We start from the raw sequence: 17090 nt of genomic DNA, 5'->3' as shown, positions 1-17090 counted from the left end.
CTACCCTTCTCCCTATATGAGACGCTTAGTAATCATTATTGCGTGCTCTGCTGAAGCTGCTGGTCTCAGGAGGTTTGGGACTAGTCTCCCTGTATACCTCTCCCCAGGGGCCAGGTTATACAGCGCTTAAATCCTACCAACCTATGTGCTTGTATAGTTGTGAGCCCATTGTAATTATATTTATATGCATTGTATGTGACTTGTGCTAACTCTGCCCGTGGTGATACACTTTCACTTTCTGACAGTTAGTTATTCCTATCACTACTTTTTCTCCTTAACCCTCAACTACCAGGTGTGTATGGGTTCTATAGTACTTCACATTTACTTGTACTTGTTGAGGCTGTCACTTTGCGTTGTTAGCTTTACACTTAATGTGTGCTATTTATTGCCTATAGGTGCATACACACTAGACGATATGCTCCCTGAGCGATATCGTCTAGTGTGTCCCCGGCAGGCTGTGCTCAATGTCGTTCATGACATTGAGCACAGCCGCTGAACGATATCATTAGCGATATCGTTCAGCGCCGGGCTCTCTCACCCATTCCCTGACATGCAGCAACCTGACGAGGTCGTCAGGTTGGCCTGCATGTCAGCCCGATGAACGAGGATGACGAACGACCCGCGGGAACGCGCGTCGTCGTCATCGTTCATCTTTTTTGTGTTAAACATGGACGATAAAGTGGACGACTGAACGATAACGATATCGTTATCGTTCAGTCGTCCACTTTAATCGCCCAGTGTGTACGCACCATTAGTCTTCTGAAGATAAGGATAAACAGGAGGCTGAGGCCCCTGTGCTGATTACAAATCCTGTCTTGCGGGTTTGTCCCTTCAGGATTCCATACAGGATGGTTTGTGTGCTAATTGTTATAGATTTACTCACCAGTCCGTTTATCAACTCCCATGCTGCCTCTTACCATGGGGTACCCACAGCTGTTAAAACCTACAATTTCTGTACCCCCTATGCAGTCTCCTTGGATCAGGGCTCGAAGTGAGCCGGTATACAGGGGTATACTATACCGCTACTTCAGCCAGTGTTTCAACGGCGCTGGGAGCTAAAGAGCAGCTGCAGCATAATGTGGAGCTGTGTCCCGCTGGGGACACCTCTCCAAGCAGCTCTGGCCCGACCTAGCATGGATTGAGGGTCCCGGCACCATGACAGATGCGGCCACAGTATTGCAAACCCGGCGCCGGTCGTGAACCAATAACGGACCGGCGCCCGAATCAAGAATTATCTGCTGTGGTCATTTTAAATTGGTGCCGGCCACTGGCCAATCATGGCTTGCGGACCGGCATCCAATCAGAAGCAGACACAAGGCTGCATCTGATTGGCTGCTGTTCCGTGCTGTGATTGGTTCAAAGCCGGCACCAAGTCTATAGCCTGGAAGGAGGATGCAGATCTGTCAACGGAGCTCCACCGCCTGCTGGGGAAGGGGAGGAGAAGCTGCACTAGACTCTGTCAGCGCTGACTCCGGACTTGGACAGGTACAGGGGGTCAGAGATGGGAGTATTTAGTGTGATATCTGGGGGCAGGGGGCTGTATTCATGGCTCTAAGGAGTGTTCCATGGCTGTATGGAACACTCCTGTGCAGGCTCCTCCCTGGCCATGAAAGCAGACTGCAGGCTAAACGTAGTGACTCAGTGGCCATGTGCTCTGCCCACGCTCAGCCAGGGCTAACTCTCTATGCAGCATGAGGAGAAGCAGGGTGATGGACCAGGACCTGCCCACATGTCTGGGCTCCTTCATACTGTTAATATTCTACTAGCAGAGCAGCCTGAGGTCAGGTAAGTATCACCCATGCCTGGCTCCTCACGGGGGCAGGAGAACTGTAGTGATCAGAGGCTTCATGAGTACAAACTCCTTTCTCCTGTTACGCCTATGCAGAACAATTCATCTTTGTTTATCATGATCTTTTGCTGCAGTAGAAGAATAGCAGCTGTGGGGATCTTCAGATTTATACAGCATATGTGTGTACATGTCTCAGCAAGTCACTGAGTGTAACAGACTGTAAGCTCTTCGGCCCAGCACAGTACAGATTCTCCCCCCCCCCCCCTTTGTACTATGAATGTCACTGTCCTATCTCTGTGTAAGTGCATCACAGCTGTGTTGTGTGATGTTTTAACAAGTCCCTCCTACACTTTGACATGGTTCTGTATTGCAGCTCCTCAGGCTAGGTAGTGTGGGGTGCAGGATGTGGGAGTGGAGAGTAGGTAATGTGGGGTGCAGGATGTGAGAGAGGGAAGCATGTAGTGTGGGGTGCAGGATGTGAGAGAGGGAAGCATGTAGTGTGGGGTGCAGGGTGTGAGAGAGGGAAGCATGTAGTGTGGGGTGCAGGATGTGAGAGAGGGAAGCATGTAGTGTGGGGTGCAGGATGTGAGAGAGGGAAGCATGTAGTGTGGGGTGCAGGATGTGAGAGAGGGAAGCATGTAGTGTGGGGTGCAGGATGTGAGAGAGGGAAGCATGTAGTGTGGGGTGCAGGATGTGAGAGGGAAGCATGTAGTGTGGGGTGCAGGATGTGAGAGGGAAGCATGTAGTGTGGGGTGCAGGATGTGAGAGGGAAGCATGTAGTGTGGGGTGCAGGATGTGAGAGAGGGAAGCATGTAGTGTGGGGTGCAGGATGTGAGAGAGGGAAGCATGTAGTGTGGGGTGCAGGATGTGAGAGAGGGAAGCATGTAGTGTGGGGTGCAGGATGTGAGAGAGGGAAGCATGTAGTGTGGGGTGCAGGATGTGAGAGAGGGAAGCATGTAGTGTGGGGTGCAGGATGTGAGAGAGGGAAGCATGTAGTGTGGGGTGCAGGGTGTGAGAGAGGGAAGCATGTAGTGTGGGGTGCAGGATGTGAGAGAGGGAAGCATGTAATGTGGGGTGCAGGATGTGAGAGAGGGAAGCATGTAGTGTGGGGTGCAGGGTGTGAGAGAGGGAAGCATGTAGCGTGGGGTGCAGGGTGTGAGAGAGGGAAGCATGTAGCGTGGGGTGCAGGGTGTGAGAGAGGGAAGCATGTAGTGTGGGGTGCAGGATGTGAGAGAGGGAAGCATGTAGTGTGGGGTGCATGATGTGAGAGGGAAGCATGTAGTGTGGGGTGCAGGATGTGAGAGGGAAGCATGTAGTGTGGGGTGCAGGATGTGAGAGAGGGAAGCATGTAGTGTGGGGTGCAGGATGTGAGAGAGGGAAGCATGTAGTGTGGGGTGCAGGATGTGAGAGGGAAGCATGTAGTGTGGGGTGCAGGATGTGAGAGAGAAGCATGTAGTGTGGGGTGCAGGATGTGAGAGGGAAGCATGTAGTGTGGGGTGCAGGATGTGAGAGGGAAGCATGTAGTGTGGGGTGCAGGATGTGAGAGAGGGAAGCATGTAGTGTGGGGTGCAGGATGTGAGAGAGGGAAGCATGTAGTGTGGGGTGCAGGATGTGAGAGAGGGAAGCATGTAGTGTGGGGTGCAGGATGTGAGAGAGGGAAGCATGTAGTGTGGGGTGCAGGATGTGAGAGAGGGAAGCATGTAGTGTGGGGTGCAGGATGTGAGAGAGGGAAGCATGTAGTGTGGGGTGCAGGATGTGAGAGAGGGAAGCATGTAGTGTGGGGTGCAGGGTGTGGGAGCAGGAAGTAGGCAGTGTGAGATGCAGGATGTGAGAGAGGGAAGCATGTAGTGTGGGGTACAGGGTGTGAGAGAGGGAAGCATGTAGTGTGGGGTGCAGGATGTGAGAGAGGGAAGCATGTGATGTGGGAGAGGGGAGTAGGTAGTGTGGGGTGCAGGATGTGAGAGGGAAGCATGTAGTGTGGGGTGCAGGATGTGGGAGCGGGGAGTAGGTAGTGTGGGGTGCAGGGTGTGGGAGCAGGAAGTAGGCAGTGTGAGATGCAGTGCGTGGGAGAGGGTAGTACACAGTGAGAGGTGCAGGGTTTGAGATAGAAGCAGAGGCTGAATCTTATTATCAAAATCCCCAAAGCTTGTGGAGGGGGGGTTCAATTAAAATTTCCATACCACCTCTTCAAAATTCCCACTTCGAGCACTGCCTTGGCTGGATGTTTATGCACATCAGAATATGGCTCAAACGTCTGCCGCCATTCAGCAAAAGTTACAGGCGGGCAGACCATTAACCACCAATGCACATAGACGGACTGTATTATCCTCTCACTCCACCCAGCTTTTGGATTCTGATGCATCATCTGAGGAGGCAGATGACGCACAAGGTTCTCTCTCTCTTCAAGTCACACTCTGGTGAGGGGCACCGTCAATCAACGGTGGATGTTCCTGCTTTAGTGAGGGTGGTTAAATCAATCCTGAATATAGAGGATGATTAACCGGCCCTTAAACCCCGTTGTTTAAACATCAGAAGGTGGTTAAGGCTGAATTCCCTCAATCAGAACAGCTCACTGAGCTCATGGGAGAATCTTAGGGTACTCCTGGCAAGTGGTTCTAGGTCCCAAAGAGACTAGCGTCTTTTTACCCTTTCCCTACTAAGGAGTGTACTAAGTGGGAAGACCCTCCCACTGTTGATTAACGTGTGGCACGCTTAGTTAGAAACTCTATACTGCTTTTACGTATACAACCTCCCTTAAGAAAGCCACGGATAGAAAGCTAGAAACTTGTCGTCTTAGGTCAGGCTACTCACCTTCTGGCGCTATCACTAGGCAAGCTATGGCTGTGCCCCGAGTGGCTAAGGCTATCGATGGATGGGTAGGGGCACTGGAAGAGAGCCTGTCATCAGACGCTACCAGGGAACAACTGACCTTTATCTCCCATATTCAGGAAGTGTCCTCTTCTTTGGGAGAACCTGCGCTGGATACTGGACTCCTTGCCTCTCGGGCATCTGCGGCTTCGGTAGTCACACGCCGGGTCCTTTGGCTACTGTCCTGGAAGGCGGACATAGGATCCAAGAAGGCACTCGAATCCTTGCCGTTCTCTGGAGACAGGCTGTTCGGTGAAAAATTGGACAAGATTGTGGCTACCGTGGCAGCCTCTAAATCATCCTTTCTGTCTTCAGCAACTGCCTCTAAGCCTAGGCTGCCCACTTATCGGTCCTTTCGCCCCCAGGGTAAGGCAAGAAGACAGTCTTTTCCCAGGCAGTCTAAGACCACTAAGCCGCGTGTTAAGCAGCCTTGGTCGGCCAGACATCCAGCTTCCAAGCCAGACGACAAACCTGCCGCCTGATGGAGCGGGCCTCCTCCTGCGGGATCCCAGGGTGGGAGGCCGACTTCTTCAATATGACGACTCTTGGTGTCAAACAACAACAGACGCCTGGGTCCGAGAAGTGGTCTCTCAGGGGTATGCCCTCACTTTCCGGAGGCGTCCACACCAGCAATTTTTTTGTACAGGTACCCCATCAGACCCTATCAAGGCCCTGGCCCTCCAAGAGGCCATTCACTCCCTGCTCAGTTCAGGGGTGATAATACCAGTCCCTTCGGTTCAGAGAGGAACAGGTTTTTATTCCACTCTCTTTTTGATTCAAAAGCCGTATGGGTATCATCGGCCTTTCTGAATCTCAGCTCCCTCAACAGTTTATCAGAGTGCCCAAGTTCGGTATGGAAACTTTACGATCAATTGTCCTGGCAATGGAGCATGGGGATTTCGTGGTTTCTTTAGACATTCAGGATGCATACCTGCATGTACCTATTACTCCATTATCAGTTTCAGGCACTACCCTTAGGTCTGCCAACAGCTCCTCGGGTCTTTACCAAAATAATGGCGGTTATGGTGGCACACCTCAGACGCCAGGGAGTCAGAATCCTGCCATACCTAGACAACGTCTTCTTGGCAGATTCACCGGTTGTGTTACCGCGTCATCTCCAGCTGACCGCGGGCTGTCTGCAAAAATACAGCTGAATCATCAATTGGAAAAAGTCCTCCCTATCTCCGACACAGCGGATCATACATCTGGGGGCACTTATAGATTCTCGAATACAGAGGATCTTTCTGACAGCAGACAAGATTTTGACACTACACTTGTGTGTGCGCAGCTTGCTCCACAATCGGAGGGTATCCATTTACTCAACAGTGCAGGTCCATGATGTCCACATTCGATATTGTGGAAAACGCCCAGTTCCACTCAGAACCTCTGCAGCAACTGATTCTCTCCCGGTGGATTGGACAGTATCATCTTATCGGGTCCCAGACGATCCTTCTCTCTACAGAGGTTCGGCTTTCCCTCTCATGGTGGCTACAGATGTCCCATCTGCACAAGGGTTGCTCCTTCTGGATTGCAGATTGGGAACTTCTCATGACAGATGCCAGCCTTCGCAAATGGGGGGCATCATAATTCTTCTCAGGTGGCGGTGGACAACTCAGGAAAGTCGCCTGCCCATAAACATTCTGGAGCTTCGAGCAGTGTACAGAGCAATCGCTCAGGTGCAGAATCTCCTCCACGGCAGGCCGGTCCAGATCCAATCCGACAATGCAACTGCGGTAGCATACCTCAACCATCAGGGAGGCACGCGAAGTCGGGCAGCCATGTGGGAAGTGGCAAACATTCTGGTCTGGGCCGAAGGTCATCTCCCAGCAATCTTGGCAGTGTTCATTCCAGGAGTCCTCAACTGGGAAGCGGACTTCCTAAGGCATCAGGACATACACGCTGGAGAGTGGGCTCTCCACCCGGATGTCTTTCAACTCCTGGTGGACAAATGGGGCCTGCCAGACGTAGACCTCATGGCTTTACGTCACAACCACAAGGTCCCCAGGTACGGGTCCAGGACCAGAGAAACCTCAGCCACCTTCGTGGATGCTCTGGCAGTGAGGTTGGACTTCAGTCTCGCATACCTCTTTCCTCCGATTTCCCTCCCTCCCTCTGAGGATGCTTCAAAAATTCAAGAAAGAAGACGGCACAGTGATACTAATAGCTTCAGCATGGCCCAGGCGGCACTGGTTCACCGACATACGGAGTCTGTCCATAGACACTCTGTTTCCACTTACTCTTCGGCAGAACCTGTTGACGCAGGGCCCTTGCCTGCATCCGGACCTACCTCGTCTGTCTTTGACAGCGTGGCTTTTGAGCCTTCCCTCTTAAGAGCCAAGGGTTTCTCTCACTCTGTGGTCTAGATGATGCTTAGGGTGCGTAAGCCTGCCTCAGTCCGCATCTATTACAGAGTACCTCCCTAAAGTGGATCCCAGTTCCATTTGCGTAAAGAGATTGTAGTTCCGGCCTTCCAGTCCTCGGATCTTTCTGCAGGTGAAGCTTCCTTGGATGTGGTTTGTGCTCTTCGAATATACGTGTATCGTATGCATTCCTTGAGGAAATCAGTCTCTTTTTGTGTTGTATGGCTTTCACAAGCGAGGCTGGCCAGCTAACAGACTCTGTTTCGATGGCTTCGCATGACGATCTGTCAGGCCTACACGCAAGCTGATCTTCCTGTTCCAAACATGGTCATGGGTGGTTCGACATGGGGGGCGGGGTATATGTGGGGGAGGACCGATGCATCCTGGGAGATAAACCTGAACTGTTTAGTGCCCGGACCTCTCCGACCACACACACCCCATGGTATCCCTGTGGATCCTATGGACCTATGTAAATAGAGTTAACAAAGGTAAGTTTATCATAACTCCTAATTTTTAAACCTGAAATGCAGCAAATCACCATGCAGATTTTTGTTACGTTCCGGTTACAAAAAATTGGATTTACTCAGCTGCATTTTCACAAACCCTGCCTGAAATCCCACCAAACGAGGTGGTTCTAGCAGACAGATCATATTGCATACGTCTGTCCTTTTGGGACACAGGAAACCTATAAAAATCTACCCATACCTCATACCCTTCTCCTCCCACTAGCCATCCTGACAAATAGGACAGACAAAACCTACACTTGCATGACACTCACACACAAGTAAGATGCAGAACAATTGAACAAAAATAAAAAAAAGACTGACCAATAAATTATAGAAATTTAACAATACAAAACACAGTTACATGAAAAATCTTTTAGTAATCAATAGGCAGCTTACAACACTCCATTAATCTCTTCTTTCCTGAAACCCTTTGTTGGCAATTTGAGTTTTAGCTCTCCAAATCGCTGGTTAATAAATCCAATGGTTTGGAGGCCTAAATTGCTGGCAATATGCGGTGGGTGTAAGCTCATTGGAAAAACCGACCATAAAATAGCTCCTACAGATGTGACTTCATACACATTTCCTTTTTGCGCCAGACCTCTGGTATGACTTAGATGCTTCGCCACGAGTAACCATTCCCTGACTTTTTTATTTTTCTGAATTTTTAATTTTATTCTCATCATAGCTGCATACAAAGTTGCAAAACGATGCTCATTCGTATTGGTCCCCATATTTTTGCCTTTTTACCCAGGTTAGCATCCAAGTCAAACACAGCAACTTTATGCAGTGCCAGCCCCAGTACCCTTGGTTACCGTGCATTGTAATTTTGTTGAATTAGTGATGTAAGACGTATCTTTGGGGGAAAAAATTGTGGCGGGGCGCATTGTGCAGTTTAGTCGCAAAGCCTGTAGCACGCACAACACGGGACTATTTTGTATGATTTTAGGATAGCTGTATGAGGACATATCTGTAGCTTTATGACCGTTTTGCAGATTTCTCTAGCTGACAAAGGGCAGAAAGTTTACATTTATTGTAGACTAAAGCTGGATACACACTGTAAAAAATTTTTATTTATATGGATGAACTCTGGCCCTGATTCAGAGCCGCTCGCTCTTACAGTGCGCTCGCTCTGAATCAGGGCCGGGCTTTCTTTTTTTTTTTTTTTGGAGCGGCCTCTGGGCCGCTCGTATAGCTGTGGGTGGCCACCCACAGCTATAGCGAGCGGCCATGATGATGGTCAAGACCATCGGGCTTGCGACGAGACCCTTGTGGTAGGGTCTCGTTCATCGCAAGCCCCAGAGAGCTTTCGGCTCTAACAGAGTCGGAAGCTCTCCACTGACATCACACGTTTGGGCAGCCACCCCCCCGGCCCGCCCACCAAAGGTGGCAAGCTGTCACTCAACATCGACAGCTCGCCCCCTTTGGTGCGAGACCCGGAGCAACGGACTGCCCGTCGCTAGCCGAGTCTCGCGCATGCGCACGACGGAGCCGTCTCCGTCATGTGCTCTGGGCCACCATCGACCCGTTTGCGAGCGCTCAGCGCTTGCGACCGGGTCTGAATCAGGCCCTCTGTCCATGCGAGGTATCGTCCCGATAGTGCAGAGTACACACTACAATTATTCCTTCCGATCCTCCGTTTTATCTCTCATCAGTCTGAAGGAAATATTGTGCCCCTGTACACACTGCACAGATTTATATATGCACGCCCAGAACTACCTGAAGACCTGTTGGCAGATCGGTCATCAGCACATACACACTTGCATCTTATGAACTTCCTAGAAGATGCGATCATTTGATGAGACCGAATTATCAGAGGTATAAAGAGATTGTACATGCATACACATTATACAACCCTCTCTCAGACCCTCAATGCCTCAGATGGTCTGATAGATAACTGTACTGTGTGTACCCATCTTTAAAGCAAACAATTGAAAAAATAATTAAATTATATTTTCTGCTCTTATCCGGTACCAATATCTGTGATAGTCTCCTTCACCAGCAAAAATGACAGGGGTCTGTTACACCTGTAATTCATTGTATATTTGTAATGTTAAAATACTTGATGTAATGTTCATTCTAGCAGCATGCACCTGTCACAACCCGTGCAGTTCCTATTTCCTCCTGGGGTGTCACTCTCTACTCTGGTGCTTCTAGCACACCCCGTTCTGTAGCTCAGCCGTTTGTTGCATTAGCTGGGTGTGCTAGAAGCACCAGAGCAGGGAGCGACACCCCAGACAGGAAAGAGGAACTGCACGGGTTGTGACAGGTGCAGGGTGCTATAATGAACACTATTGATGGCTATGACACTATGACATCAAAGCATAAATATGCGTACACATACGTTTACTTCATTATTTGCAGAAACCTGCTAATTTAAAATAAAATAAATGTAATCTTTTATTTGCTGTTTACTAGATTTCAGGCATACAATGAACAGAAGATTACCCTCAGTTTTAGAAGGTAATTTTATTAATCTTCAATTTCCTTGATAAAATGTTGTGAAAGATATTCTGTAGTGCATGAAACTGGAAGGAGCTAATCCTGCCGCTTTATTTCAGTGACTAATTATGCGAGATGTGTATTGGCTTAGCTGGTACCATAGCCTTGTATGTGCTTTGCTTATGTCCGACATTTGTACTTACGGCCTGATTCAGCAAGGATCACAACTGCTAAAGCGCACGCAGACGGCCGATTGTTGCGTACCGTGCATGCGTATGTATCGCAGTGCGAGTGCGCGAATTAGCCACTGCTATCTGGACTGTGATCGCAGTGACTACACAGATCCATCGCAGAGTGATTGATAGGAAGTACCACTTGGGGGTGGTGATGGGGGGTAGTTGGAGAAACACAAGTGTGTCAGTGTGTATGAACGCCGTTACAGGGGTGTGCATAAATTTGCCACTACGATGCCATACGCAGCTTCAGCTCTCACTGCGTACCGGAAGGTTAGCAATTTCTGCGGAATGTCTGACCTGGTGTAATTGTGCGTGAGGCTCCGATTGTACTCGATGTTACCGATGTTTTCGCTAGATTGTGAGAGAGGGGAGGTGGGCGTCTTTATAGTGGCCTGCGATTGCATTCGCTTATTTCCGCAGCAGAACTGCGTGCGCGATTGCTACCACAATTACATTTGCGATCCTTGTTGAATCATGCCCTTAGTCAGCACAAGTTTTTAGCCTGAAAACTTTGTATTCAAATGTGAAATATATGTAGTAGTGTAAAGTTGCCCACACACATAGCGATTTTTTACCCGATCTGGCCGATTCCGACACATTGGCACGACAGATCGGGTAAAAAATGCCCAAATAATGAGTCCCCACTCACGATCACGAAGCGATGTGCGCCCCCGCAGGTCGCACATCGCAATGTCAGATCTGCCGTACTGTACGGCAGATCTGACAATCTAGGAAACAATAGATCATAAAAAAGTCTGGCTGCAGGAGATCAAAAGAAGATTGGACAGCATATCGTGTGCATATCGTGTGCTGAGCTGCCGGGGAGAGTTTCAAGGGAAATCGGACACATCGTCGGATCATAAGTATATCGGTATGCGTGTGGGCACCTTTAGGAGTTTAGAGGATTTGCACTTTGGTCCAGGGACTGAAAGGGATCCTGTTGAGATTTTTTACATATCATCTAGCATAAAATAGAAAATGATTAGCACAGTGTAAAGTACGTCACCACTGACTCCTCAGTTACCCTACACCAAGCTCTATGGATTATACCAACTTACTGCTATCTGCACCAGCTTCAGACTTGCAATAATTTATTTTATTGGTGTATGAAATAAGTGATGCTTATATACAGTTATAGCCCTTTCCTACAGTTTCCCAGCTGTCATCATTCTAATACCTTTATTTCATTAAGGTATAATGGATTTGTACTAAGATTATTTACATCATTTTGGGAGATGATACTTGCTAGGACACCATCTATAGTTGTATCCCGGCGGTCAGAATCCAGACGCCGGCATCCCGACAGTGTTAGGATACCAACACGTGTCAATCAGTATTCTAACCCTCCCCCTCTCCCTACCCCCCCCCCCCCCCCCGCCTGGTGCCTGACCCTAACCTCTCCCCCCTAGTGCCTAAACCTAACCTCCCCCACCCCGCATCCTAAACCTAACCCTCCCCCCTTAGTGTCTAACCCTTTCCCTCACCATAGTGCCTGACCCCTAACGCTAACCCTGCTACTTACCTTCGGGATTCCGTCACCGGCATTCTGAACGTGGTAATATTGATAGAATCCCCTTTATACAAGTGCACTTCTTTTAAACCATAAATAGTTTTGGACCCCAAACGTTATTGTGTTCTGATTCCTGTAGGTATTAGTAAAATAAAAGAATTGTTTCTTTGGGGTACATTTATTTGGGTACCAATGTGCTTGTCTGTTGGACATAAGTGTTTTGGTCATTGCTCCTCTTGTTTATTTTATTGACGGCTATTATTATATTTTTGTGCCATAAATACCTTGTTGTAACTGTGCGTGGAGGTTATTTGCACCATTTTGTTACCAATTTTGGGGGGAAATAAGTTACATATATTGGATGTCATTTTCTATTTTGTAAGGTCCTAATAACTAGTAGTAAGTCCCAAAATGTTGGGGTGTCTAGTTGCAGTCACTACACTTGTTTCTTTGCTGGCCCTTTCTGACGTAATACTCATCCATTGTTCAAACAATTATTATTGTGATATCCGTATGAATAATTCTGAACACTTCCTATAATGTTCCCTAGAGCTGCGCTCCCCATTATCTCACCAGCTGAGTGCTCATCCTACAATATGATAGCCATAGCGACCTCAGCACTTACTCACATGTTGATTAGTAGGCAGTTTGAACTTCACTGTGATAACTGAGATGAGGTTGCACAGCTGATTCAAAAATATTTATATTGAAGAATGTGTGCACATGATGTGTTATTTATCTTTTGAGTAGTGTATTATAAATCCAACGAATGGGCTGGAATACATGGGATACGGGAGAAGGATGCACTTGCATGGAATACAAAGAACTAGTAAGTTTTGTATTATTTTTTTGTTACATGTTGTAGATGACTTAAATATTTCCCTTTATAGATCAGAGGTTATACTGACCAGTGTTAATTTTGTCAACGAAAATTGACTCATCACAAAAAAAAAGTAACTTTTCGACCCGACCGTCTCAGATTTTCATGAAATTTGGTAGGATGATAGACGACCTAAAGTAACTTTCAAATGTAAAATTTTAGCCCTCAGCGATACTCGGTGTTCATGCTACAGGGTTGTAAAAATGTAAAATTTATGCTTGCCAGGTCAACTAAAACTTTGCTTCTAATTGTGATAGAACTTTCATGTTGGTTTTGTTTTGAAGCTAAGGGACCACAGTCTTCATAAAGAATAGTTTTATATTTAAATATTGATTTCTACATTTCAAGGTCACATGATTTCTACATTTCAATGTCACATAATGTGACCTTTGACCTTGAATATCTAAAAAAGTGTGTGTTTACATTTTTTGTACATAAAGTATGTTATACACTTAAATACAATCTATCTTTGGTATAAGTTTTATTTTGGGAAGACTTTGGGAAGAGGAGTAAAAATAATCTGAAATTTATACATATCACAATCAATAAAATAACTTAACGTGATTACGAGATTTCTGTACCATAGAATGATGTATAATGCTGTATACAATTCTGAGGAAAACTTACAAGTCAGTGCCTCCTCCTCAGCAATGCTTTTTTTGTGTTTTGGGTGTCCACAGCAGGTAGTATGTAGGTTCGTCCAGTTGCAGTCCGAGGATCATTCATAGTGAGAACTTGTTCTCTTGGAATGTTCAAGATGTCTGGCTGATGAGGGTACACATATGATGGTGATGGACCATTGGGACGTAGAAAACTGATACCTCCTGTGATGTTGCATTCATAGTCATGACACAACCCAACCACCAACCATCATTATAGATGCAAGTGACAAAACCTTTTATTTCTTCCAAATGCAATGTTTCATATGGAGTGTTTGTTTTCTTCACTTCACTGGATGAGTCTGTAGAAAACATCTTTATTATTAAGCTATTCCGTGTTCCTGGTATGAAAGCATGAAATGTTTGAGTTCCAGGTACTCTTCCAGCTTCTTCATGTCGGTTGTGTAGCAACTTTTCATTCTCTGTTATTTCTTATACAAAGTTCATATTCTTGATATTGTCATTTACCAATCAAACAGTTGTCTTGGAGTCGTAATTTGTTCTGCATAAAGACGTTGTAAACTCGCCCTAGCTGCCAGTCTCTTGACAGTTCCGCCAAGTCCATCACAAGTGCCACTCAGCTGGAATCCCCATATCAACTAGAGGATGTACCAAGTTTGAATTTTTATTTCTGTTTTTGTATTGGGCTGCACACCCATCTGAAAAATAATATATCTTATTTACATTTTTTATTTGTTGTTTTAGAAATTGAATCAGATGTTTTTGGAATGTATATACAGCTACTGTATTGTGTTGCCGACCATCTGACAACTAAGTTTGTACATGATAATTTCCCTGCTCTCATTTCTCTGTAATAAATGGCAAATGGGTGAATTGTGGATTGGGCAATATTCCAGTGAAAACCTTGCACCTCATCTTGTATGTCACGGCCAGGGTTTCTTGACATGGTAGTCACTGGGTATTACCTGTGAGGTCGTTATGGCGGGGGGTCTCTGGCAGCGGTACTGGTGTTTGGCGAGGGGCATTGGCTGTGCGGGCATATTGTCACTAGGCCTGGTGAGGTCTGGTGGTGTTTCCGTTCCGTTGGCATGGGCGCCACCATCTTGCCTGCGGCCATGTGATTCCGTCTGTCCACTCTTGGTAGGTCATGTGCTCATTCCAGCCAGTCACAGCGTGGCACTGAGTATTTAGGAAGGTCCAGAGCTTTCCTTCCTTTGCCAGTGCAACGTGTTTCTCAGCTGCGGCTGAGAGAGAGTACCTGTGCCTTACCTGCCTGCTTGTATAGGCTTCTAGCCTGAACCTTGCCTGCTCCAACCTGCTGGACTTACCCTGCACCCTCCATATACCTTCTCTCCTGCCTGAGTACCTGAACCTGCTGTTTCCCTGCACCTTGCTTCATTTCACTCCCAGCTGGACTTCACTACCTCTGCCTGCATCAGTTACAACTCACCAAACCTGCATTCAGTTACAGCTCATCAAACCTGCATTCAGTTACAGCTCATCATACCTGCATTCTGTTTTTAGCTCACCATACTTGTATACTGGACTGTTCCTGCCTGTCACTATCTGGACATTTTCTCATTAACCCCCACTACAGGTATCAAGTGCACTTTAGTGCTATACCTGGACTTTTTCATTTGCCATTCCCATGTTTTCTAAAGTCACTTATTAAAAACTCCACTTTTTCATTTAAGTCTGCTTCTCTGTCTGTTCCTATCACCACCCCGGGTCAACAACAAATTCAGAACCTCACAGTTTGCACTGGCCCCATGGATCCGGCCACGGATCAGGAGTCTGGAATGGATTTACTTCGCTGTATTGCTGGTCATTTAGAAAACCTGGAAGCTATGCAACATCAAATGGCCCAGTTCCTACAGGAGATGTCTAAATGCCAAGATAACCTGCAAACCTCGTTAATCACCCTTGGGATATCAGCAACTTCACCTCCTCCTGTGCCTGGTAATACAGGGACTACAGAGTATCCCCTTGTCTACATCTACCCATGCCAAGCAAATTTGACGGCAATACTAAGCTCTGTCGTGGTTTCTTAAATCAGTGTGATATACACTTTACTTTACAGCCTGATAACTTCCCCACCGCTAGAACCAAAGTGGCATACATCGTGTCCTTGCTGACCGGCTCGGCTCTGGATTGGGCCTCCCAACTCTCGGAGCGTTCTGACTTGCTGCTGGATAATTATACAGACTTTGTATCTTCATTCAGGAGGATTTTCGATGAACCTGGACGCACAGTGTCAGCATCGTCCAGCATTATGACCCTGAGACAAGGAACCCGTCCTGTCAGTCAATATGCTGCACAGTTTCAAATCTTGGCATCAGAGCTTAAGTGGAATGAGGAGGCCCTCACCTCAGCCTTTTGGCATGGTCTGTCCGCAAGATTAAAAGATGTTCTGATTACCCGTAAGCTTCCTACCAATTTAAATGATATGATCTCACTCTGCAACAAAATTGACCTATGCTTCAGAGAACGTCAGGCTGAAAAGCACAGAACTGACCGGCAAAGGTCATTTACGACTCCCTTGCCTACCTGTCCACCCCATTCTCCTATAGATGAGGACCCCATGCAGGTGAACCAAACCCATCTCTCCAAAGAGGAACGCCAGAGAAGGATGCTAAAAAACCTCTGTCTGTACTGCGGAGATTCGGGTCACCTGGTGGCCTCCTGCTCCCGCAAGTCGGGAAACTCCCATTCCTAACTGACCTTGGGGACATCAAGTTAGGAATTATTTGCCCGTCCCCAAATACTAAAGATTTCAAGATTTCCTTAGCTTTGGATCTCAAGCCCAACCCTGTCTTCGTCTCTGCTCTATTAGACTCTGGAGCAGCCGGAAACTTCATGACTTCCAGCCTAGTTGATAAACTACAGATTCCTTGTTCATCTCTCAAGCAAGCAATTTCCCTGACTTCTGTAGATGGACATCCTCTAGCTAAAGGAGTGGTCACCAAGGAAACTCAACCAGTATTAGTTCGTGTTGGGGCACTCCAGTCCGAGTCTTTCAATTTCTTAGTGATACCAGAGACTTCTCAAGAAATCATTTTAGGACTACCCTGGTTACGCCAACATAATCCCAGGATAGACTGGTGTTCAATGCAGATTCTTTCATGGGGAACTGACTGTCAGAAATCCTGTCTTCCTAAAATACGACCTGTAAGAAAGACCATCTCCAGCTATACCCGAGGAGTACCAGATGTTCTCTGATGTTTTTTCCGAGCAACAGGCGAACGTCTTACCTCCCCACAGAGAATGGGACTGTCCTATCGAGCTGCTGCCTGACAAGATGCCACCCCGTGGTCGCACCTATCCTCAATGCGTGCCTGAGACTTAAGCCATGTCAGAGTACATCCAGGACAACATAGCAAAGGGGTTTATTCGACCTTCCACCTCTCCCGCTGGAGCCGGCTTTTTTGTTGGCAAGAAAGACGGAGGTCTAAGACCTTGTATAGATTATCGGGGCCTCAATGATATAACTATTAAGAATCGTTATCCTCTTCCCCTGATAACAGAATTGTTTTACAGAGTTAAAGGGTCCATCATATTCTCACAGCTGGATCTGAGAGGGGCTTATAATCTCATCCGCATTCGTGCTGGCGATGAATGGAAGACCGCCTTTAATACTAGAGATGGACACTTTGAATACCTTGTAATGCCCTTTGGGCTGTGCAATGCCCCTGCCGTGTTTCAGGGCTTTGTTAATGAGATTTTCCGGGACCTGTTGTACGTCTCGGTTGTAGTTTTCCTGGACGATATATTGATTTTTTTTCGTCTTCTGTAACAGAACATAATGAACATGTGAAGGAAGTATTGTCCCGTCTGAGAAAGAACCACCTTTACTGCAAACTGGAGAAATGTGTCTTTGGGGTT

The sequence above is a fragment of the Taudactylus pleione genome, unplaced genomic scaffold (genome assembly GCF_031769625.1).
Source record: "Taudactylus pleione unplaced genomic scaffold, aTauple2 ptg000201l, whole genome shotgun sequence".
NCBI lineage: Eukaryota > Metazoa > Chordata > Amphibia > Anura > Myobatrachidae > Taudactylus > Taudactylus pleione.
This window is presented reverse-complemented; position numbering follows the sequence as displayed.